At 37.7% G+C, this 19,680-nt stretch overlaps 41 non-coding genes across 41 annotated transcripts; 13 read left to right on the top strand and 28 right to left on the bottom strand.

The window, feature by feature from the left end:
• The first annotated feature begins 305 nt into the window (after positions 1-305).
• Positions 306-378, top strand: trnaf-gaa (transfer RNA phenylalanine (anticodon GAA)). The gene has a single exon. It is a non-coding gene; the product is annotated as a tRNA-Phe (tRNA).
• Positions 379-542: 164 nt separating this feature from the next.
• On the bottom strand, positions 543-614 carry trnaq-uug (transfer RNA glutamine (anticodon UUG)). The gene has a single exon. It is a non-coding gene; the product is annotated as a tRNA-Gln (tRNA).
• Positions 615-1,088: 474 nt separating this feature from the next.
• On the bottom strand, positions 1,089-1,160 carry trnaq-cug (transfer RNA glutamine (anticodon CUG)). Its single transcript has one exon. It is a non-coding gene; the product is annotated as a tRNA-Gln (tRNA).
• A 438-nt stretch (positions 1,161-1,598) lies between these two features.
• Positions 1,599-1,671, top strand: trnaf-gaa (transfer RNA phenylalanine (anticodon GAA)). Its single transcript has one exon. It is a non-coding gene; the product is annotated as a tRNA-Phe (tRNA).
• A 166-nt stretch (positions 1,672-1,837) lies between these two features.
• On the bottom strand, positions 1,838-1,909 carry trnaq-uug (transfer RNA glutamine (anticodon UUG)). Its single transcript has one exon. It is a non-coding gene; the product is annotated as a tRNA-Gln (tRNA).
• A 474-nt stretch (positions 1,910-2,383) lies between these two features.
• Positions 2,384-2,455, bottom strand: trnaq-cug (transfer RNA glutamine (anticodon CUG)). Its single transcript has one exon. It is a non-coding gene; the product is annotated as a tRNA-Gln (tRNA).
• Positions 2,456-3,679: 1,224 nt separating this feature from the next.
• On the bottom strand, positions 3,680-3,751 carry trnaq-cug (transfer RNA glutamine (anticodon CUG)). Its single transcript has one exon. It is a non-coding gene; the product is annotated as a tRNA-Gln (tRNA).
• A 440-nt stretch (positions 3,752-4,191) lies between these two features.
• On the top strand, positions 4,192-4,264 carry trnaf-gaa (transfer RNA phenylalanine (anticodon GAA)). Its single transcript has one exon. It is a non-coding gene; the product is annotated as a tRNA-Phe (tRNA).
• Positions 4,265-4,430: 166 nt separating this feature from the next.
• On the bottom strand, positions 4,431-4,502 carry trnaq-uug (transfer RNA glutamine (anticodon UUG)). The gene has a single exon. It is a non-coding gene; the product is annotated as a tRNA-Gln (tRNA).
• A 474-nt stretch (positions 4,503-4,976) lies between these two features.
• Positions 4,977-5,048, bottom strand: trnaq-cug (transfer RNA glutamine (anticodon CUG)). The gene has a single exon. It is a non-coding gene; the product is annotated as a tRNA-Gln (tRNA).
• Positions 5,049-5,486: 438 nt separating this feature from the next.
• trnaf-gaa (transfer RNA phenylalanine (anticodon GAA)) lies at positions 5,487-5,560 on the top strand. Its single transcript has one exon. It is a non-coding gene; the product is annotated as a tRNA-Phe (tRNA).
• Positions 5,561-5,725: 165 nt separating this feature from the next.
• trnaq-uug (transfer RNA glutamine (anticodon UUG)) lies at positions 5,726-5,797 on the bottom strand. The gene has a single exon. It is a non-coding gene; the product is annotated as a tRNA-Gln (tRNA).
• A 474-nt stretch (positions 5,798-6,271) lies between these two features.
• Positions 6,272-6,343, bottom strand: trnaq-cug (transfer RNA glutamine (anticodon CUG)). The gene has a single exon. It is a non-coding gene; the product is annotated as a tRNA-Gln (tRNA).
• Positions 6,344-6,782: 439 nt separating this feature from the next.
• On the top strand, positions 6,783-6,855 carry trnaf-gaa (transfer RNA phenylalanine (anticodon GAA)). Its single transcript has one exon. It is a non-coding gene; the product is annotated as a tRNA-Phe (tRNA).
• Positions 6,856-7,021: 166 nt separating this feature from the next.
• On the bottom strand, positions 7,022-7,093 carry trnaq-uug (transfer RNA glutamine (anticodon UUG)). The gene has a single exon. It is a non-coding gene; the product is annotated as a tRNA-Gln (tRNA).
• Positions 7,094-7,567: 474 nt separating this feature from the next.
• trnaq-cug (transfer RNA glutamine (anticodon CUG)) lies at positions 7,568-7,639 on the bottom strand. The gene has a single exon. It is a non-coding gene; the product is annotated as a tRNA-Gln (tRNA).
• Positions 7,640-8,078: 439 nt separating this feature from the next.
• Positions 8,079-8,151, top strand: trnaf-gaa (transfer RNA phenylalanine (anticodon GAA)). Its single transcript has one exon. It is a non-coding gene; the product is annotated as a tRNA-Phe (tRNA).
• Positions 8,152-8,317: 166 nt separating this feature from the next.
• On the bottom strand, positions 8,318-8,389 carry trnaq-uug (transfer RNA glutamine (anticodon UUG)). Its single transcript has one exon. It is a non-coding gene; the product is annotated as a tRNA-Gln (tRNA).
• A 474-nt stretch (positions 8,390-8,863) lies between these two features.
• On the bottom strand, positions 8,864-8,935 carry trnaq-cug (transfer RNA glutamine (anticodon CUG)). Its single transcript has one exon. It is a non-coding gene; the product is annotated as a tRNA-Gln (tRNA).
• Positions 8,936-9,374: 439 nt separating this feature from the next.
• Positions 9,375-9,447, top strand: trnaf-gaa (transfer RNA phenylalanine (anticodon GAA)). The gene has a single exon. It is a non-coding gene; the product is annotated as a tRNA-Phe (tRNA).
• Positions 9,448-9,613: 166 nt separating this feature from the next.
• On the bottom strand, positions 9,614-9,685 carry trnaq-uug (transfer RNA glutamine (anticodon UUG)). Its single transcript has one exon. It is a non-coding gene; the product is annotated as a tRNA-Gln (tRNA).
• A 474-nt stretch (positions 9,686-10,159) lies between these two features.
• On the bottom strand, positions 10,160-10,231 carry trnaq-cug (transfer RNA glutamine (anticodon CUG)). The gene has a single exon. It is a non-coding gene; the product is annotated as a tRNA-Gln (tRNA).
• A 439-nt stretch (positions 10,232-10,670) lies between these two features.
• trnaf-gaa (transfer RNA phenylalanine (anticodon GAA)) lies at positions 10,671-10,743 on the top strand. Its single transcript has one exon. It is a non-coding gene; the product is annotated as a tRNA-Phe (tRNA).
• A 166-nt stretch (positions 10,744-10,909) lies between these two features.
• trnaq-cug (transfer RNA glutamine (anticodon CUG)) lies at positions 10,910-10,981 on the bottom strand. The gene has a single exon. It is a non-coding gene; the product is annotated as a tRNA-Gln (tRNA).
• A 474-nt stretch (positions 10,982-11,455) lies between these two features.
• trnaq-cug (transfer RNA glutamine (anticodon CUG)) lies at positions 11,456-11,527 on the bottom strand. The gene has a single exon. It is a non-coding gene; the product is annotated as a tRNA-Gln (tRNA).
• Positions 11,528-12,751: 1,224 nt separating this feature from the next.
• On the bottom strand, positions 12,752-12,823 carry trnaq-cug (transfer RNA glutamine (anticodon CUG)). The gene has a single exon. It is a non-coding gene; the product is annotated as a tRNA-Gln (tRNA).
• A 439-nt stretch (positions 12,824-13,262) lies between these two features.
• Positions 13,263-13,335, top strand: trnaf-gaa (transfer RNA phenylalanine (anticodon GAA)). Its single transcript has one exon. It is a non-coding gene; the product is annotated as a tRNA-Phe (tRNA).
• Positions 13,336-13,501: 166 nt separating this feature from the next.
• On the bottom strand, positions 13,502-13,573 carry trnaq-uug (transfer RNA glutamine (anticodon UUG)). The gene has a single exon. It is a non-coding gene; the product is annotated as a tRNA-Gln (tRNA).
• A 474-nt stretch (positions 13,574-14,047) lies between these two features.
• On the bottom strand, positions 14,048-14,119 carry trnaq-cug (transfer RNA glutamine (anticodon CUG)). Its single transcript has one exon. It is a non-coding gene; the product is annotated as a tRNA-Gln (tRNA).
• A 438-nt stretch (positions 14,120-14,557) lies between these two features.
• On the top strand, positions 14,558-14,630 carry trnaf-gaa (transfer RNA phenylalanine (anticodon GAA)). The gene has a single exon. It is a non-coding gene; the product is annotated as a tRNA-Phe (tRNA).
• A 166-nt stretch (positions 14,631-14,796) lies between these two features.
• trnaq-uug (transfer RNA glutamine (anticodon UUG)) lies at positions 14,797-14,868 on the bottom strand. The gene has a single exon. It is a non-coding gene; the product is annotated as a tRNA-Gln (tRNA).
• A 474-nt stretch (positions 14,869-15,342) lies between these two features.
• Positions 15,343-15,414, bottom strand: trnaq-cug (transfer RNA glutamine (anticodon CUG)). Its single transcript has one exon. It is a non-coding gene; the product is annotated as a tRNA-Gln (tRNA).
• Positions 15,415-15,853: 439 nt separating this feature from the next.
• On the top strand, positions 15,854-15,926 carry trnaf-gaa (transfer RNA phenylalanine (anticodon GAA)). Its single transcript has one exon. It is a non-coding gene; the product is annotated as a tRNA-Phe (tRNA).
• Positions 15,927-16,092: 166 nt separating this feature from the next.
• On the bottom strand, positions 16,093-16,164 carry trnaq-uug (transfer RNA glutamine (anticodon UUG)). Its single transcript has one exon. It is a non-coding gene; the product is annotated as a tRNA-Gln (tRNA).
• A 474-nt stretch (positions 16,165-16,638) lies between these two features.
• On the bottom strand, positions 16,639-16,710 carry trnaq-cug (transfer RNA glutamine (anticodon CUG)). The gene has a single exon. It is a non-coding gene; the product is annotated as a tRNA-Gln (tRNA).
• Positions 16,711-17,149: 439 nt separating this feature from the next.
• On the top strand, positions 17,150-17,222 carry trnaf-gaa (transfer RNA phenylalanine (anticodon GAA)). The gene has a single exon. It is a non-coding gene; the product is annotated as a tRNA-Phe (tRNA).
• Positions 17,223-17,388: 166 nt separating this feature from the next.
• trnaq-cug (transfer RNA glutamine (anticodon CUG)) lies at positions 17,389-17,460 on the bottom strand. Its single transcript has one exon. It is a non-coding gene; the product is annotated as a tRNA-Gln (tRNA).
• Positions 17,461-17,934: 474 nt separating this feature from the next.
• trnaq-cug (transfer RNA glutamine (anticodon CUG)) lies at positions 17,935-18,006 on the bottom strand. The gene has a single exon. It is a non-coding gene; the product is annotated as a tRNA-Gln (tRNA).
• A 437-nt stretch (positions 18,007-18,443) lies between these two features.
• Positions 18,444-18,516, top strand: trnaf-gaa (transfer RNA phenylalanine (anticodon GAA)). Its single transcript has one exon. It is a non-coding gene; the product is annotated as a tRNA-Phe (tRNA).
• Positions 18,517-18,682: 166 nt separating this feature from the next.
• On the bottom strand, positions 18,683-18,754 carry trnaq-uug (transfer RNA glutamine (anticodon UUG)). Its single transcript has one exon. It is a non-coding gene; the product is annotated as a tRNA-Gln (tRNA).
• A 474-nt stretch (positions 18,755-19,228) lies between these two features.
• trnaq-cug (transfer RNA glutamine (anticodon CUG)) lies at positions 19,229-19,300 on the bottom strand. Its single transcript has one exon. It is a non-coding gene; the product is annotated as a tRNA-Gln (tRNA).
• Between the last annotated feature and the right edge of the window lie 380 nt (positions 19,301-19,680).

Here is a 19,680-nt window from a genome sequence, read left to right on the forward strand (position 1 = left end):
GGTTTTTCCATGACTGTAGGAGGCATGAGAATGCAACACACATAGGTAGATATTGAAAGAAAAGTTAAGATTTTACTGAGTCTGAGCAGATAACATATAAGATCCAACTGCGCCTTTTGATCAATGTCCAGGTACAGTTCCTTCATATGTAGATGAGCTTTTTGATCATTTCCCACCATCACAGACTTGGAGGCAATCGATTGAAAAACTCAACTGACAAACGTTTGTTACCAGTGCCAAGTGTAGAATGCTGTCGGATCCAATATAGTCACTTGGCATTTTTGGGTCAATGAACAGTTTTGTCAGCTGGAATAGCTCAGTTGGGAGAGCGTTAGACTGAAGATCTAAAGGTCCCTGGTTCAATCGCGGGTTTCAGCAGTCTATGAGTGGGAGAAACACTTTGGATTGGTCACAGTTTTGAAAAAAGACAATTTCTCATTTCATCATTTCAAATCAATTAATACATTTCATGATTCCTTCAATGAAAATTTCAAAGAGAAATCTTGGACACCATTGATTGTCCTAGATATCAAAACAGGCAAAGGTTTCACTGAGATTTGAACTCAGATCGCTGGATTCAAAGTCCAGAGTGCTGACCATTACACCATGAAACCCTAGAACTTTGAGAATATAGTGGAAAGAATACTAAATATGACTGGTAGGCAATGTGCTTGTTCATAGATCCATAAATTGAGGACTTGGAACCATTCCCGCGGCAATCCCACAATGGTCAAAATATCAATCAGTGAAATACTAGCAACCATTTGCAAAGGGCAAAATTCTTGTGTAGAGACCATCACTTGCATTAAACAAAGTGGATATTTGCAAGATTGGAAGTTTGATTTGTGAATGTCAGCATCCGTTCTCATTTGATACAGTATTACGAAGAGCATAATAAGACCCTTGGTTCCATCTCCAAAATCAATTAATGCATTGCAAGAGGCAATCAATAATGTCCTAAGACATTTTTCAGAAACAGATGAAAAAACTTTCAAAGATTTGCAGAGAATATGAAATACTTAATGATTATAAATTTCCTCACCAATTGTCTTCTTGTGACAGGACACTTGAGAAGCATTTAACCAATTTGGTTCCACTGAGACTTGAACTCAGATCGCTGGATTCAGAGTCCAGAGTGCTAACCATTACACCATGGAACCGAAGACCCACTGTTTTTTAACCTTTTCGTCACGATTCTCACAATGATTTTATTTGTGAGAAACCAAAGATTTGTGGAAACACGGTATATAATTGTTAGAGCATAGCTTGTATTGAATGACATGCAACAGAATCGGTTTTTCCATGACTGTAGGAGGCATGAGAATGCAACACACATTGGTAGATATTGAAAGAAAAGTTAAGATTTTACTGAGTCTGAGCAGATAACATATAAGATCCAACTGCGCCTTTTGATCAATGTCCAGGTACAGTTCCTTCATATGTAGATGAGCTTTTTGATCATTTCCCACCATCACAGACTTGGAGGCAATCGACTGAAAAACTCAACTGACAAACGTTTGTTACCAGTGCCAAGTGTGGAATGCTGTTGGATCCAATATAGTCACTTGGCATTTTTGGGTCAATGAACAGTTTAGTCAGCTGGAATAGCTCAGTTGGGAGAGCGTTAGACTGAAGATCTAAAGGTCCCTGGTTCAATCCCGGGTTTCAGCAAAGTCTATGAGTGGGAGAAACACTTTGAATTGGTTAGCATTTTGAAAAAAGACAATTTCTCATTTCATCATTTCAAATCAAGTAATACATTTCATGATTCCTTCAATGAAAATTTCAAAGAGAAATCTTGGACACCATTGATTGTCCTAGATATCAAAACAGGCAAAGGTTTCACTGAGATTTGAACTCAGATCGCTGGATTCAAAGTCCAGAGTGCTGACCATTACACCATGAAACCCTAGAACTTTGAGAGTATAGTGGAAAGAATACTAAATATGACTGGACTGCAATGTGCTTGTTCATAGATCCATAAATTGAGGACTTGGAACCATTCCTGCAGCAATCCCACAATGGTCAAAATATCAATCAGTGAAATACTAGCAACCATTTGCAAAGGGGAAAATTATTGTGTAGAGACCATCACTTGCATTAAACAAAGTGGATATTTGCAAGATTGGAAGTTTGATTTGTGAATGTCAGCATCCGTTCTCATTCGATACAGTATTACGAAGAGCATAATAAGACCCTTGGTTCCATCTCCAAAATCAATTAATGCATTGCAAGAGGCAATCAATAATGTCCTAAGACATTTTTCAGAAACAAATGAAAAAACTTTCAAAGATTTGCAGAGAATATGAAATACTTAATGATTATAAATTTCCTCACCAATTGTCTTCTTCTGACAGAACACTTGAGAAGCGTTTAACCAATTTGGTTCCACTGAGACTTGAACTCAGATCGCTGGATTCAGAGTCCAGAGTGCTAACCATTACAACATGGAACCGAAGACCCGTTGTATTTCAACCTTTTTGTCACGATTCTCACAATGAATTTATTTGTGAGAAAACCAAAGATTTGTGGCAACACGGTATATAATTGTTAGAGCATAGCTTGTATTGAATGACATGCAACAGAATCGGTTTTTCCATGACTGTAGGAGGCATGAGAATGCAACACACATTGGTAGATATTGAAAGAAAAGTTAAGATTTTACTGAGTCTGAGCAGATAACGTATAAGATCCAACTGCGCCTTTTGATCAATGTCCAGGTACAGTTCCTTCATATGTAGATGAGCTTTTTGATCATTTCCCACCATCACAGACTTGGAGGCAATCAATTGAAAAACTCAACTGACAAACGTTTGTTACCAGTGCCAAGTGTGGAATGCTGTTGGATCCAATATAGTCACTTGGCATTTTTGGGTCAATGAACAGTTTTGTCAGCTGGAATAGCTCAGTTGGGAGAGCGTTAGACTGAAGATCTAAAGGTCTCTGGTTCAATCCCGGGTTTCATAAAAGTCTATGAGTGGGAGAAACACTTTGAATTGGTTAGCATTTTGAAAAAAGACAATTTCTCATTTCATCATTTCAAATCAAGTAATACATTTCATGATTCCTTCAATGAAAATTTCAAAGAGAAATCTTGGACACCATTGATTGTCCTAGATATCAAAACAGGCAAAGGTTTCACTGAGATTTGAACTCAGATCGCTGGATTAAAAGTCCAGAGCGCTGACCATTACACCATGAAACCCTAGAACTTTGAGAGTATAGTGGAAAGAATACTAAATATGACTGGACTGCAATGTGCTTGTTCATAGATCCATAAATTGAGGACTTGGAACCATTCCCGCAGCAATCCCACAATGGTCAAAATATCAATCAGTGAAATACTAGCAACCATTTGCAAAGGGCAAAATTCTTGTGTAGAGACCATCACTTGCAGTAAACAAAGTGGATATTTGCAAGATTGGAAGTTTGATTTGTGAATGTCAGCATCCGTTCTCATTCGATACAGTATTACGAAGAGCATAATAAGACCCTTGGTTCCATCTCCAAAATCAATTAATGCATTGCAAGAGGCAATCAATAATGTCCTAAGACATTTTTCAGTAACAAATGAAAAAACTTTCAAAGATTTGCAGAGAATATGAAATACTTAATGATTATAAATTTCCTCACCAATTGTCTTCTTGTGACAGAACACTCTAGAAGCATTTAACCAATTTGGTTCCACTGAGACTTGAACTCAGATCGCTGGATTCAGAGTCCAGAGTGCTAACCATTACACCATGGAACCGAAGACCCGCTGTATTTTAACCTTTTTGTCACGATTCTCACAATGATTTTATTTGTGAGAAAACCAAAGATTTGTGGCAACACGGTATATAATTGTTAGAGCATAGCTTGTATTGAATGACATGCAACAGAATCGGCTTTTCCATGACTGTAGGAGGCATGAGAATGCAACACACATTGGTAGATATTGAAAGAAAAGTTAAGATTTTACTGAGTCTGAGCAGATAACGTATAAGATCCAACTGCGCCTTTTGATCAATGTCCAGGTACAGTTCCTTCATATGTAGATGAGCTTTTTGATCATTTCCCACCATCACAGACTTGGAGGCAATCAACTGGAAAAACTCAACTGACCATCGTTTGTTACCAGTGCCAAGTGTGGAATGCTGTTGGATCCAATATAGTCACTTGGCATTTTTGGGTGAATGAACAGTTTTGTCCGCTGGAATAGCTCAGTTGGGAGAGCGTTAGACTGAAGATCTAAAGGTCCCTGGTTCAATCCCGGGTTTCAGCAAAGTCTATGAGTGGGAGAAACACATTGAGTTGGTTAGCATTTTGAAAAAAGACAATTTCTCATTTCATCATTTCAAATCATGTAATACATTTCATGATTCCTTCAATGAAAATTTCAAAGAGAAATCTTGGGCACCATTGATTGTCCTAGATATCAAAACAGGCAAAGGTTTCACTGAGATTTGAACTCAGATCGCTGGATTCAAAGTCCAGAGTGCTGACCATTACACCATGAAACCCTAGAACTTTGAGAGTATAGCGGAAAGAATACTAAATATGACTGGACTGCAAGGTGCTTGTTCATAGATCAATAAATTGAGGACTTGGAACCATTCCCGCAGCAATCCCACAATGGTCAAAATATCAATCAGTGAAATACTAGCAACCATTTGCAAAGGGCAAAATTCTTGTGTAGAGACCATCACTTGCATTAAACATAGTGGATATTTGCAAGATTGGAAGTTTGATTTATGAATGTCAGCATCCGTTCTCATTCAATACAGTATTACGAAGAGCATAATAAGACCCTTGGTTCCATCTCCAAAATCAATTAATGCATTGCAAGAGGCAATCAATAATGTCCTAAGAAATTTTTCAGAAACAAATGAAAAAACTTTCAAAGATTTGCAGAGAATATGAAATACTTAATGATTATAAATTTCCTCACCAATTGTCTTCTTGTGACAGAACACTTGAGAAGCATTTAACCAATTTGGTTCCACTGAGACTTGAACTCAGATCGCTGGATTCAGAGTCCAGAGTGCTAACCATTACACCATGGAACCGAAGACCTGCTGTATTTTAACCTTTTTGTCACGATTCTCACAATGATTTTATTTGTGAGAAACCAAAGATTTGTGGAAACACGGTATATAATTGTTAGAGCATAGCTTGTATTGAATGACATGCAACAGAATCGGTTTTTCCATGACTGTAGGAGGCATGAGAATGCAACACACATTGGTAGATATTGAAAGAAAAGGTAAGATTTTACTGAGTCTGAGCAGATAACATATAAGATCCAACTGCGCCTTTTGATCAATGTCCAGGTACAGTTCCTTCATATGTAGATGAGCTTTTTGATCATTTCCCACCATCACAGACTTGGAGGCAATCGATTGAAAAACTCAACTGACAAACGTTTGTTACCAGTGCCAAGTGTGGAATGCTGTTGGCTCCAATATAGTCACTTGGCATTTTTGGGTCAATGAACAGTTTTGTCAGCTGGAATAGCTCAGTTGGGAGAGCGTTAGACTGAAGATCTAAAGGTCCCTTGTTCAATCCCGGGTTTCAGTCAAGTCTATGAGTGTTAGAAACACTTTGAATTGGTTAGCATTTTGAAAAAAGACAATTTCTCATTTCATCATTTCAAATCAAGTAATACATTTCATGATTCCTTCAATGAAATTTTCAAAGAGAAATCTTGGGCACCATTGATTGTCCTAGATATCAAAACAGGCAAAGGTTTCACTGAGATTTGAACTCAGATCACTGGATTCAAAGTCCAGAGTGCTGACCATTACACCATGAAACCCTAGAACTTTGAGAGTATAGCGGAAAGAATACTAAATATGACTGGACTGCAATGTGCTTGTTCATAGATCCATAAATTGAGGACTTGGAACCATTCCCGCAGCAATCCCACAATGGTCAAAATATCAATCAGTGAAATACTAGCAACCATTTGCAAAGGGCAAAATTCTTGTGTAGAGACCATCACTTGCAGTAAACAAAGTGGATATTTGCAAGATTGGAAGTTTGATTTGTGAATGTCAGCATCCGTTCTCATTCGATACAGTATTACGAAGAGCATAATAAGACCCTTGGTTCCATCTCCAAAATCAATTAATGCATTGCAAGAGGCAATCAATAATGTCCTAAGACATTTTTCAGTAACAAATGAAAAAACTTTCAAAGATTTGCAGAGAATATGAAATACTTAATGATTATAAATTTCCTCACCAATTGTCTTCTTGTGACAGAACACTCTAGAAGCATTTAACCAATTTGGTTCCACTGAGACTTGAACTCAGATCGCTGGATTCAGAGTCCAGAGTGCTAACCATTACACCATGGAACCGAAGACCCGCTGTATTTTAACCTTTTTGTCACGATTCTCACAATGATTTTATTTGTGAGAAAACCAAAGATTTGTGGCAACACGGTATATAATTGTTAGAGCATAGCTTGTATTGAATGACATGCAACAGAATCGGTTTTTCCATGACTGTAGGAGGCATGAGAATGCAACACACATTGGTAGATATTGAAAGAAAAGTTAAGATTTTACTGAGTCTGAGCAGATAACGTATAAGATCCAACTGCGCCTTTTGATCAATGTCCAGGTACAGTTCCTTCATATGTAGATGAGCTTTTTGATCATTTCCCACCATCACAGACTTGGAGGCAATCAACTGAAAAACTCAACTGACCATCGTTTGTTACCAGTGCCAAGTGTGGAATGCTGTTGGATCCAATATAGTCACTTGGCATTTTTGGGTGAATGAACAGTTTTGTCCGCTGGAATAGCTCAGTTGGGAGAGCGTTAGACTGAAGATCTAAAGGTCCCTGGTTCAATCCCGGGTTTCAGCAAAGTCTATGAGTGGGAGAAACACATTGAGTTGGTTAGCATTTTGAAAAAAGACAATTTCTCATTTCATCATTTCAAATCATGTAATACATTTCATGATTCCTTCAATGAAAATTTCAAAGAGAAATCTTGGGCACCATTGATTGTCCTAGATATCAAAACAGGCAAAGGTTTCACTGAGATTTGAACTCAGATCGCTGGATTCAAAGTCCAGAGTGCTGACCATTACACCATGAAACCCTAGAACTTTGAGAGTATAGCGGAAAGAATACTAAATATGACTGGACTGCAAGGTGCTTGTTCATAGATCAATAAATTGAGGACTTGGAACCATTCCCGCAGCAATCCCACAATGGTCAAAATATCAATCAGTGAAATACTAGCAACCATTTGCAAAGGGCAAAATTCTTGTGTAGAGACCATCACTTGCATTAAACATAGTGGATATTTGCAAGATTGGAAGTTTGATTTATGAATGTCAGCATCCGTTCTCATTCAATACAGTATTACGAAGAGCATAATAAGACCCTTGGTTCCATCTCCAAAATCAATTAATGCATTGCAAGAGGCAATCAATAATGTCCTAAGAAATTTTTCAGAAACAAATGAAAAAACTTTCAAAGATTTGCAGAGAATATGAAATACTTAATGATTGTAAATTTCCTCACCAATTGTCTTCTTGTGACAGAACACTTGAGAAGCATTTAACCAATTTGGTTCCACTGAGACTTGAACTCAGATCGCTGGATTCAGAGTCCAGAGTGCTAACCATTACACCATGGAACCGAAGACCCGCTGTATTTTAACCTTTTTGTCACGATTCTCACAATGATTTTATTTGTGAGAAAACCAAAGATTTGTGGAAACACGGTATATAATTGTTAGAGCATAGCTTGTATTGAATGACATGCAACAGAATCGGTTTTTCCATGACTGTAGGAGGCATGAGAATGCAACACACATTGGTAGATATTGAAAGAAAAGTTAAGATTTTACTGAGTCTGAGCAGATAACATATAAGATCCAACTGCGCCTTTTGATCAATGTCCAGGTACAGTTCCTTCATATGTAGATGAGCTTTTTGATCATTTCCCACCATCACAGACTTGGAGGCAATCGATTGAAAAACTCAACTGACAAACGTTTGTTACCAGTGCCAAGTGTGGAATGCTGTTGGATCCAATATAGTCACTTGGCATTTTTGGGTCAATGAACAGTTTTGTCAGCTGGAATAGCTCAGTTGGGAGAGCGTTAGACTGAAGATCTAAAGGTCCCTGGTTCAATCCCGGGTTTCAGCAAAGTCTATGAGTGGGAGAAACACTTTGAAATGGTTAGCATTTTGAAAAAAGACAATTTCACATTTCATCATTTCAAATCAAGTAATACATTTCATGATTCCTTCAATGAAAATTTCAAAGAGAAATCTTGGACACCATTAATTGTAATAGGTATCAAAACAGGCAAAGGTTTCACTGAGATTTGAACTCAGATTGCTGGATTCAAAGTCCAGAGTGCTGACCATTACACCATGGAACCCTAGAACTTTGAGAGTATAGTGGAAAGAATACTAAATATGACTGGACTGCAATGTGCTTGTTCATAGATCCATAAACTGAGGACTTGGAACCATTCCCGCAGCAATCCCACAATGGTCAAAATATCAATCAGTGAAATACTAGCAACCATTTGCAAAGGGCAAAATTCTTGTGTAGAGACCATCTCTTGCATTAAACAAAGTGGATATTTGCAAGATTGGAAGTTTGATTTGTGAATGTCAGCATCCGTTCTCATTCGATACAGTATTACGAAGAGCATAATAAGACCCTTGGTTCCATCTCCAAAATCAATTAATGCATTGCAAGAGGCAATCTATAATGTCCTAAGACATTTTTCAGAAACAAATGAAAAAACTTTCAAAGATTTGCAGAGAATATGAAATACTTAATGATTATAAATTTCCTCACCAATTGTCTTCTTGTGACAGAACACTTGAGAAGCATTTAACCAATTTGGTTCCACTGAGACTTGAACTCAGATCGCTGGATTCAGAGTCCAGAGTGCTAACCATTACACCATGGAACCGAAGACCCGCTGTATTTTAACCTTTTTGTCATGATTCTCACAATGATTTTATTTGTGAGAAAACCAAAGATTTGTGGCAACACGGTTTATAATTGTTAGAGCATAGCTTGTATTGAATGACATGCAACAGAATCGGTTTTTCCATGACTGTAGGAGGCATGAGAATGCAACACACATTGGTAGATATTGAAAGAAAAGTTAAGATTTTACTGAGTCTGAGCAGATAACGTATAAGATCCAACTGCGCCTTTTGATCAATGTCCAGGTACAGTTCCTTCATATGTAGATGCGCTTTTTGATCATTTCCCACCATCACAGACTTGGAGGCAATCAACTGAAAAACTCAACTGACAAACGTTTGTTACCAGTGCCAAGTGTGGAATGCTGTTGGATCCAATATAGTCACTTGGCATTTTTGGGTCAATGAACAGTTTTGTCAGCTGGAATAGCTCAGTTGGGAGAGCGTTAGACTGAAGATCTAAAGGTCCCTGGTTCAATCCCGGGTTTCAGCAAAGTCTATGAGTGGGAGAAACACTTTGAATTGGTTAGCATTTTGAAAAAAGACAATTTCTCATTTCATCATTTCAAATCAAGTAATACATTTCATGATTCCTTCAATGAAAATTTCAAAGAGAAATCTTGGGCACCATTGATTGTCCTAGATATCAAAACAGGCAAAGGTTTCACTGAGATTTGAACTCAGATCGCTGGATTCAAAGTCCAGAGTGCTGACCATTACACCATGAAACCCTAGTACTTTGAGAGTATAGTGGAAAGAATACTAAATATGACTGGACTGCAATGTGCTTGTTCATAGATCCATAAATTGAGGACTTGGAACCATTCCCGCAGCAATCCCACAATGGTCAAAATATCAATCAGTGAAATACAAGCAAACATTTGCAAAGGGCAAAATTCTTGTGTAGAGACCATCACTTGCATTAAACAAAGTGGATATTTGCAAGATTGGAAGTTTGATTTGTGAATGTCAGCATCCGTTCTCATTCGATACAGTATTACGAAGAGCATAATAAGACCCTTGGTTCCATCTCCAAAATCAATTAATGCATTGCAAGAGGCAATCAATAATGTCCTAAGACATTTTTCAGAAACAAATGAAAAAACTTTCAAAGATTTGCAGAGAATATGAAATACTTAATGATTATAAATTTCCTCACCAGTTGTCTTCTTGTGACAGAACACTTGAGAAGCATTTAACCAATTTGGTTCCACTGAGACTTGAACTCAGATCGCTGGATTCAGAGTCCAGAGTGCTAACCATTACACCATGGAACCGAAGACCCGCTGTATTTTAACCTTTTTGTCACGATTCTCACAATGATTTTATTTGTGAGAAAACCAAAGATTTGTGGCAACACGGTATATAATTGTTAGAGCATAGCTTGTATTGAATGACATGCAACAGAATCGGTTTTTCCATGACTGTAGGAGGCATGAGAATGCAACACACATTGGTAGATATTGAAAGAAAAGTTAAGATTTTACTGAGTCTGAGCAGATAACGTATAAGATCCAACTGCGCCTTTTGATCAATGTCCAGGTACAGTTCCTTCATATGTAGATGAGCTTTTTGATCATTTCCCACCATCACAGACTTGGAGGCAATCAACTGAAAAACTCAACTGACAAACGTTTGTTACCAGTGCCAAGTGTGGAATGCTGTTGGATCCAATATAGTCACTTGGCATTTTTGGGTGAATGAAAAGTTTTGTCAGCTGGAATAGCTCAGTTGGGAGAGCGTTAGACTGAAGATCTAAAGGTCCCTGGTTCAATCCCGGGTTTCAGCAAAGTCTATGAGTGGGAGAAACACTTTGAATTGGTTAGCATTTTGAAAAAAGACAATTTCTCATTTCATCATTTCAAATCAAGTAATACATTTCATGATTCCTTCAATGAAAATTTCAAAGAGAAATCTTGGGCACCATTGATTGTCCTAGATATCAAAACAGGCAAAGGTTTCACTGAGATTTGAACTCAGATCGCTGGATTCAGAGTCCAGAGTGCTGACCATTACACCATGAAACCCTAGAACTTTGAGAGTATAGTGGAAAGAATACTAAATATGACTGGACTGCAATGTGCTTGTTCATAGATCCATAAATTGAGGACTTGGAACCATTCCTGCAGCAATCCCACAATGGTCAAAATATCAATCAGTGAAATACTAGCAACCATTTGCAAAGGGGAAAATTATTGTGTAGAGACCATCACTTGCATTAAACAAAGTGGATATTTGCAAGATTGGAAGTTTGATTTGTGAATGTCAGCATCCGTTCTCATTCGATACAGTATTACGAAGAGCATAATAAGACCCTTGGTTCCATCTCCAAAATCAATTAATGCATTGCAAGAGGCAATCAATAATGTCCTAAGACATTTTTCAGAAACAAATGAAAAAACTTTCAAAGATTTGCAGAGAATATGAAATACTTAATGATTATAAATTTCCTCACCAATTGTCTTCTTGTGACAGAACACTTGAGAAGCGTTTAACCAATTTGGTTCCACTGAGACTTGAACTCAGATCGCTGGATTCAGAGTCCAGAGTGCTAACCATTACAACATGGAACCGAAGACCCGTTGTATTTCAACCTTTTTGTCACGATTCTCACAATGATTTTATTTGTGAGAAAACCAAAGATTTGTGGCAACACGGTATATAATTGTTAGAGCATAGCTTGTATTGAATGACATGCAACAGAATCGGTTTTTCCATGACTGTAGGAGGCATGAGAATGCAACACACATTGGTAGATATTGAAAGAAAAGTTAAGATTTTACTGAGTCTGAGCAGATAACGTATAAGATCCAACTGCGCCTTTTGATCAATGTCCAGGTACAGTTCCTTCATATGTAGATGAGCTTTTTGATCATTTCCCACCATCACAGACTTGGAGGCAATCAATTGAAAAACTCAACTGACAAACGTTTGTTACCAGTGCCAAGTGTGGAATGCTGTTGGATCCAATATAGTCACTTGGCATTTTTGGGTCAATGAACAGTTTTGTCAGCTGGAATAGCTCAGTTGGGAGAGCGTTAGACTGAAGATCTAAAGGTCTCTGGTTCAATCCCGGGTTTCATAAAAGTCTATGAGTGGGAGAAACACTTTGAATTGGTTAGCATTTTGAAAAAAGACAATTTCTCATTTCATCATTTCAAATCAAGTAATACATTTCATGATTCCTTCAATGAAAATTTCAAAGAGAAATCTTGGACACCATTGATTGTCCTAGATATCAAAACAGGCAAAGGTTTCACTGAGATTTGAACTCAGATCGCTGGATTAAAAGTCCAGAGCGCTGACCATTACACCATGAAACCCTAGAACTTTGAGAGTATAGTGGAAAGAATACTAAATATGACTGGACTGCAATGTGCTTGTTCATAGATCCATAAATTGAGGACTTGGAACCATTCCCGCAGCAATCCCACAATGGTCAAAATATCAATCAGTGAAATACTAGCAACCATTTGCAAAGGGCAAAATTCTTGTGTAGAGACCATCACTTGCAGTAAACAAAGTGGATATTTGCAAGATTGGAAGTTTGATTTGTGAATGTCAGCATCCGTTCTCATTCGATACAGTATTACGAAGAGCATAATAAGACCCTTGGTTCCATCTCCAAAATCAATTAATGCATTGCAAGAGGCAATCAATAATGTCCTAAGACATTTTTCAGTAACAAATGAAAAAACTTTCAAAGATTTGCAGAGAATATGAAATACTTAATGATTATAAATTTCCTCACCAATTGTCTTCTTGTGACAGAACACTCTAGAAGCATTTAACCAATTTGGTTCCACTGAGACTTGAACTCAGATCGCTGGATTCAGAGTCCAGAGTGCTAACCATTACACCATGGAACCGAAGACCCGCTGTATTTTAACCTTTTTGTCACGATTCTCACAATGATTTTATTTGTGAGAAAACCAAAGATTTGTGGCAACACGGTATATAATTGTTAGAGCATAGCTTGTATTGAATGACATGCAACAGAATCGGTTTTTCCATGACTGTAGGAGGCATGAGAATGCAACACACATTGGTAGATATTGAAAGAAAAGTTAAGATTTTACTGAGTCTGAGCAGATAACGTATAAGATCCAACTGCGCCTTTTGATCAATGTCCAGGTACAGTTCCTTCATATGTAGATGAGCTTTTTGATCATTTCCCACCATCACAGACTTGGAGGCAATCAACTGAAAAACTCAACTGACCATCGTTTGTTACCAGTGCCAAGTGTGGAATGCTGTTGGATCCAATATAGTCACTTGGCATTTTTGGGTGAATGAACAGTTTTGTCCGCTGGAATAGCTCAGTTGGGAGAGCGTTAGACTGAAGATCTAAAGGTCCCTGGTTCAATCCCGGGTTTCAGCAAAGTCTATGAGTGGGAGAAACACATTGAGTTGGTTAGCATTTTGAAAAAAGACAATTTCTCATTTCATCATTTCAAATCATGTAATACATTTCATGATTCCTTCAATGAAAATTTCAAAGAGAAATCTTGGGCACCATTGATTGTCCTAGATATCAAAACAGGCAAAGGTTTCACTGAGATTTGAACTCAGATCGCTGGATTCAAAGTCCAGAGTGCTGACCATTACACCATGAAACCCTAGAACTTTGAGAGTATAGCGGAAAGAATACTAAATATGACTGGACTGCAAGGTGCTTGTTCATAGATCAATAAATTGAGGACTTGGAACCATTCCCGCAGCAATCCCACAATGGTCAAAATATCAATCAGTGAAATACTAGCAACCATTTGCAAAGGGCAAAATTCTTGTGTAGAGACCATCACTTGCATTAAACATAGTGGATATTTGCAAGATTGGAAGTTTGATTTATGAATGTCAGCATCCGTTCTCATTCAATACAGTATTACGAAGAGCATAATAAGACCCTTGGTTCCATCTCCAAAATCAATTAATGCATTGCAAGAGGCAATCAATAATGTCCTAAGAAATTTTTCAGAAACAAATGAAAAAACTTTCAAAGATTTGCAGAGAATATGAAATACTTAATGATTGTAAATTTCCTCACCAATTGTCTTCTTGTGACAGAACACTTGAGAAGCATTTAACCAATTTGGTTCCACTGAGACTTGAACTCAGATCGCTGGATTCAGAGTCCAGAGTGCTAACCATTACACCATGGAACCGAAGACCCGCTGTATTTTAACCTTTTCGTCACGATTCTCACAATGATTTTATTTGTGAGAAACCAAAGATTTGTGGAAACACGGTATATAATTGTTAGAGCATAGCTTGTATTGAATGACATGCAACAGAATCGGTTTTTCCATGACTGTAGGAGGCATGAGAATGCAACACACATTGGTAGATATTGAAAGAAAAGTTAAGATTTTACTGAGTCTGAGCAGATAACATATAAGATCCAACTGCGCCTTTTGATCAATGTCCAGGTACAGTTCCTTCATATGTAGATGAGCTTTTTGATCATTTCCCACCATCACAGACTTGGAGGCAATCGATTGAAAAACTCAACTGACAAACGTTTGTTACCAGTGCCAAGTGTGGAATGCTGTTGGATCCAATATAGTCACTTGGCATTTTTGGGTCAATGAACAGTTTTGTCAGCTGGAATAGCTCAGTTGGGAGAGCGTTAGACTGAAGATCTAAAGGTCCCTGGTTCAATCCCGGGTTTCAGCAAAGTCTATGAGTGGGAGAAACACTTTGAAATGGTTAGCATTTTGAAAAAAGACAATTTCACATTTCATCATTTCAAATCAAGTAATACATTTCATGATTCCTTCAATGAAAATTTCAAAGAGAAATCTTGGACACCATTAATTGTAATAGGTATCAAAACAGGCAAAGGTTTCACTGAGATTTGAACTCAGATTGCTGGATTCAAAGTCCAGAGTGCTGACCATTACACCATGGAACCCTAGAACTTTGAGAGTATAGTGGAAAGAATACTAAATATGACTGGACTGCAATGTGCTTGTTCATAGATCCATAAACTGAGGACTTGGAACCATTCCCGCAGCAATCCCACAATGGTCAAAATATCAATCAGTGAAATACTAGCAACCATTTGCAAAGGGCAAAATTCTTGTGTAGAGACCATCTCTTGCATTAAACAAAGTGGATATTTGCAAGATTGGAAGTTTGATTTGTGAATGTCAGCATCCGTTCTCATTCGATACAGTATTACGAAGAGCATAATAAGACCCTTGGTTCCATCTCCAAAATCAATTAATGCATTGCAAGAGGCAATCTATAATGTCCTAAGACATTTTTCAGAAACAAATGAAAAAACTTTCAAAGATTTGCAGAGAATATGAAATACTTAATGATTATAAATTTCCTCACCAATTGTCTTCTTGTGACAGAACACTTGAGAAGCATTTAACCAATTTGGTTCCACTGAGACTTGAACTCAGATCGCTGGATTCAGAGTCCAGAGTGCTAACCATTACACCATGGAACCGAAGACCCGCTGTATTTTAACCTTTTTGTCATGATTCTCACAATGATTTTATTTGTGAGAAAACCAAAGATTTGTGGCAACACGGTTTATAATTGTTAGAGCATAGCTTGTATTGAATGACATGCAACAGAATCGGTTTTTCCATGACTGTAGGAGGCATGAGAATGCAACACACATTGGTAGATATTGAAAGAAAAGTTAAGATTTTACTGAGTCTGAGCAGATAACGTATAAGATCCAACTGCGCCTTTTGATCAATGTCCAGGTACAGTTCCTTCATATGTAGATGCGCTTTTTGATCATTTCCCACCATCACAGACTTGGAGGCAATCAACTGAAAAACTCAACTGACAAACGTTTGTTACCAGTGCCAAGTGTGGAATGCTGTTGGATCCAATATAGTCACTTGGCATTTTTGGGTCAATGAACAGTTTTGTCAGCTGGAATAGCTCAGTTGGGAGAGCGTTAGACTGAAGATCTAAAGGTCCCTGGTTCAATCCCGGGTTTCAGCAAAGTCTATGAGTGGGAGAAACACTTTGAATTGGTTAGCATTTTGAAAAAAGACAATTTCTCATTTCATCATTTCAAATCAAGTAATACATTTCATGATTCCTTCAATGAAAATTTCAAAGAGAAATCTTGGGCACCATTGATTGTCCTAGATATCAAAACAGGCAAAGGTTTCACTGAGATTTGAACTCAGGTCGCTGGATTCAAAGTCCAGAGTGCTGACCATTACACCATGAAACCCTAGAACTTTGAGAGTATAGTGGAAAGAATACTAAATATGACTGGACTGCAATGTGCTTGTTCATAGATCCATAAATTGAGGACTTGGAACCATTCCCGCAGCAATCCCACAATGGTCAAAATATCAATCAGTGAAATACAAGCAAACATTTGCAAAGGGCAAAATTCTTGTGTAGAGACCATCACTTGCATTAAACAAAGTGGATATTTGCAAGATTGGAAGTTTGATTTGTGAATGTCAGCATCCGTTCTCATTCGATACAGTATTACGAAGAGCATAATAAGACCCTTGGTTCCATCTCCAAAATCAATTAATGCATTGCAAGAGGCAATCAATAATGTCCTAAGACATTTTTCAGAAACAGATGAAAAAACTTTCAAAGATTTGCAGAGAATATGAAATACTTAATGATTATAAATTTCCTCACCAGTTGTCTTCTTGTGACAGAACACTTGAGAAGCATTTAACCAATTTGGTTCCACTGAGACTTGAACTCAGATCGCTGGATTCAGAGTCCAGAGTGCTAACCATTACACCATGGAACCGAAGACCCGCTGTATTTTAACCTTTTTGTCACGATTCTCACAATGATTTTATTTGTGAGAAAACCAAAGATTTGTGGCAACACGGTATATAATTGTTAGAGCATAGCTTGTATTGAATGACATGCAACAGAATCGGTTTTTCCATGACTGTAGGAGGCATGAGAATGCAACACACATTGGTAGATATTGAAAGAAAAGTTAAGATTTTACTGAGTCTGAGCAGATAACGTATAAGATCCAACTGCGCCTTTTGATCAATGTCCAGGTACAGTTCCTTCATATGTAGATGAGCTTTTTGATCATTTCCCACCATCACAGACTTGGAGGCAATCAACTGAAAAACTCAACTGACAAACGTTTGTTACCAGTGCCAAGTGTGGAATGCTGTTGGATCCAATATAGTCACTTGGCATTTTTGGGTGAATGAAAAGTTTTGTCAGCTGGAATAGCTCAGTTGGGAGAGCGTTAGACTGAAGATCTAAAGGTCCCTGGTTCAATCCCGGGTTTCAGCAAAGTCTATGAGTGGGAGAAACACTTTGAATTGGTTAGCATTTTGAAAAAAGACAATTTCTCATTTCATCATTTCAAATCAAGTAATACATTTCATGATTCCTTCAATGAAAATTTCAAAGAGAAATCTTGGGCACCATTGATTGTCCTAGATATCAAAACAGGCAAAGGTTTCACTGAGATTTGAACTCAGATCGCTGGATTCAGAGTCCAGAGTGCTGACCATTACACCATGAAACCCTAGAACTTTGAGAGTATAGTGGAAAGAATACTAAATATGACTGGACTGCAATGTGCTTGTTCATAGATCCATAAATTGAGGACATGGAACCATTCCTGCAGCAATCCCACAATGGTCAAAATATCAATCAGTGAAATACTAGCAACCATTTGCAAAGGGCAAAATTCTTGTGTAGAGACCATCACTTGCATTAAACAAAGTGGATATTTGCAAGATTGGAAGTTTGATTTATGAATGTCAGCATCCGTTCTCATTCGATACAGTATTACGAAGAGCATAATAAGACCCTTGGTTCCATCTCCAAAATCAATTAATGCATTGCAAGAGGCAATCAATAATGTCCTAAGAAATTTTTCAGAAACAAATGAAAAAACTTTCAAAGATTTGCAGAGAATATGAAATACTTGATGATTGTTAATTTCCTCACCAATTGTCTTCTTGTGACAGAACACTTGAGAAGCATTTAACCAATTTGGTTCCACTGAGACTTGAACTCAGATCGCTGGATTCAGAGTCTAGAGTGCTAACCATTACACCATGGAACCGAAGACCCGCTGTATTTTAACCTTTTTGTCACGATTCTCACAATGATTTTATTTGTGAGAAACCAAAGATTTGTGGAAACACGGTATATAATTGTTAGAGCATAGCTTGTATTGAATGACATGCAACAGAATCGGTTTTTCCATGACTGTAGGAGGCATGAGAATGCAACACACATTGGTAGATATTGAAAGAAAAGTTAAGATTTTACTGAGTCTGAGCAGATAACGTATAAGATCCAACTGCGCCTTTTGATCAATGTCCAGGTACAGTTCCTTCATATGTAGATGAGCTTTTTGATCATTTCCCACCATCACAACTTGGAGGCAATCAACTGAAAAACTCAACTGACAAACGTTTGTTAACAGTGCCAAGTGTGGAATGCTGTTGGATCCAATATAGTCACTTGGCATTTTTGGGTCAATGAATAGTTTTGTCCGCTGGAATAGCTCAGTTGGGAGAGCGTTAGACTGAAGATCTAAAGGTCCCTGGTTCAATCCCGGGTTTCAGCAAAGTCTATGAGTGGGAGAAACACTTTGAATTGGTTAGCATTTTGAAAAAAGACAATTTCTCATTTCATCATTTCAAATCAAGTAATACATTTCATGATTCCTTCAATGAAAATTTCAAAGTGAAATCTTGGGCACCATTGATTGTCCTAGATATCAAAACAGGCAAAGGTTTCACTGAGATTTGAACTCAGATCGCTGGATTCAAAGTCCAGAGTGCTGACCATTACACCATGAAACCCTAGAACTTTGAGCATATAGTGGAAAGAATACTAAATATGACTGGACTGCAATGTGCTTGTTCATAGATCCATAAATTGAGGACTTCGAACCATTCCCGCAGCAATCCCACAATGGTCAAAATATCAATCAGTGAAATACTAGCAACCATTTGCAAAGGGCAAAATTCTTGTGTAGAGACCATCACTTGCATTAAACAAAGTGGATATTTGCAAGATTGGAAGTTTGATTTGTGAATGTCAGCATCCGTTCTCATTCGATACAGTATTACGAAGAGCATAATAAGACCCTTGGTTCCATCTCCAAAATCAATTAATGCATTGCAAGAGGCAATCAATAATGTCCTAAGACATTTTTCAGAAACAAATGAAAAAACTTTCAAAGATTTGCAGAGAATATGAAATACTTAATGATTATAAATTTCCTCACCAATTGTCTTCTTGTGACAGAACACTTGAGAAGCATTTAACCAATTTGGTTCCACTGAGACTTGAACTCAGATCGCTGGATTCAGAGTCCAGAGTGCTAACCATTACACCATGGAACCGAAGACCCGCTGTATTTTAACCTTTTTGTCACGATTCTCACAATGATTTTATTTGTGAGAAAACCAAAGATTTGTGGCAACACGGTTTATAATTGTTAGAGCATAGCTTGTATTGAATGACATGCAACAGAATCGGTTTTTCCATGACTGTAGGAGGCATGAGAATGCAACACACATTGGTAGATATTGAAAGAAAAGTTAAGATTTTACTGAGACTGAGCAGATAACGTATAAGATCCAACTGCGCCTTTTGATCAATGTCCAGGTACAGTTCCTTCATATGTAGATGCGCTTTTTGATCATTTCCCACCATCACAGACTTGGAGGCAATCAACTGAAAAACTCAACTGACAAACGTTTGTTACCAGTGCCAAGTGTGG

The sequence above is a fragment of the Nothobranchius furzeri genome, chromosome 2, assembly GCF_043380555.1.
Source record: "Nothobranchius furzeri strain GRZ-AD chromosome 2, NfurGRZ-RIMD1, whole genome shotgun sequence".
NCBI lineage: Eukaryota > Metazoa > Chordata > Actinopteri > Cyprinodontiformes > Nothobranchiidae > Nothobranchius > Nothobranchius furzeri.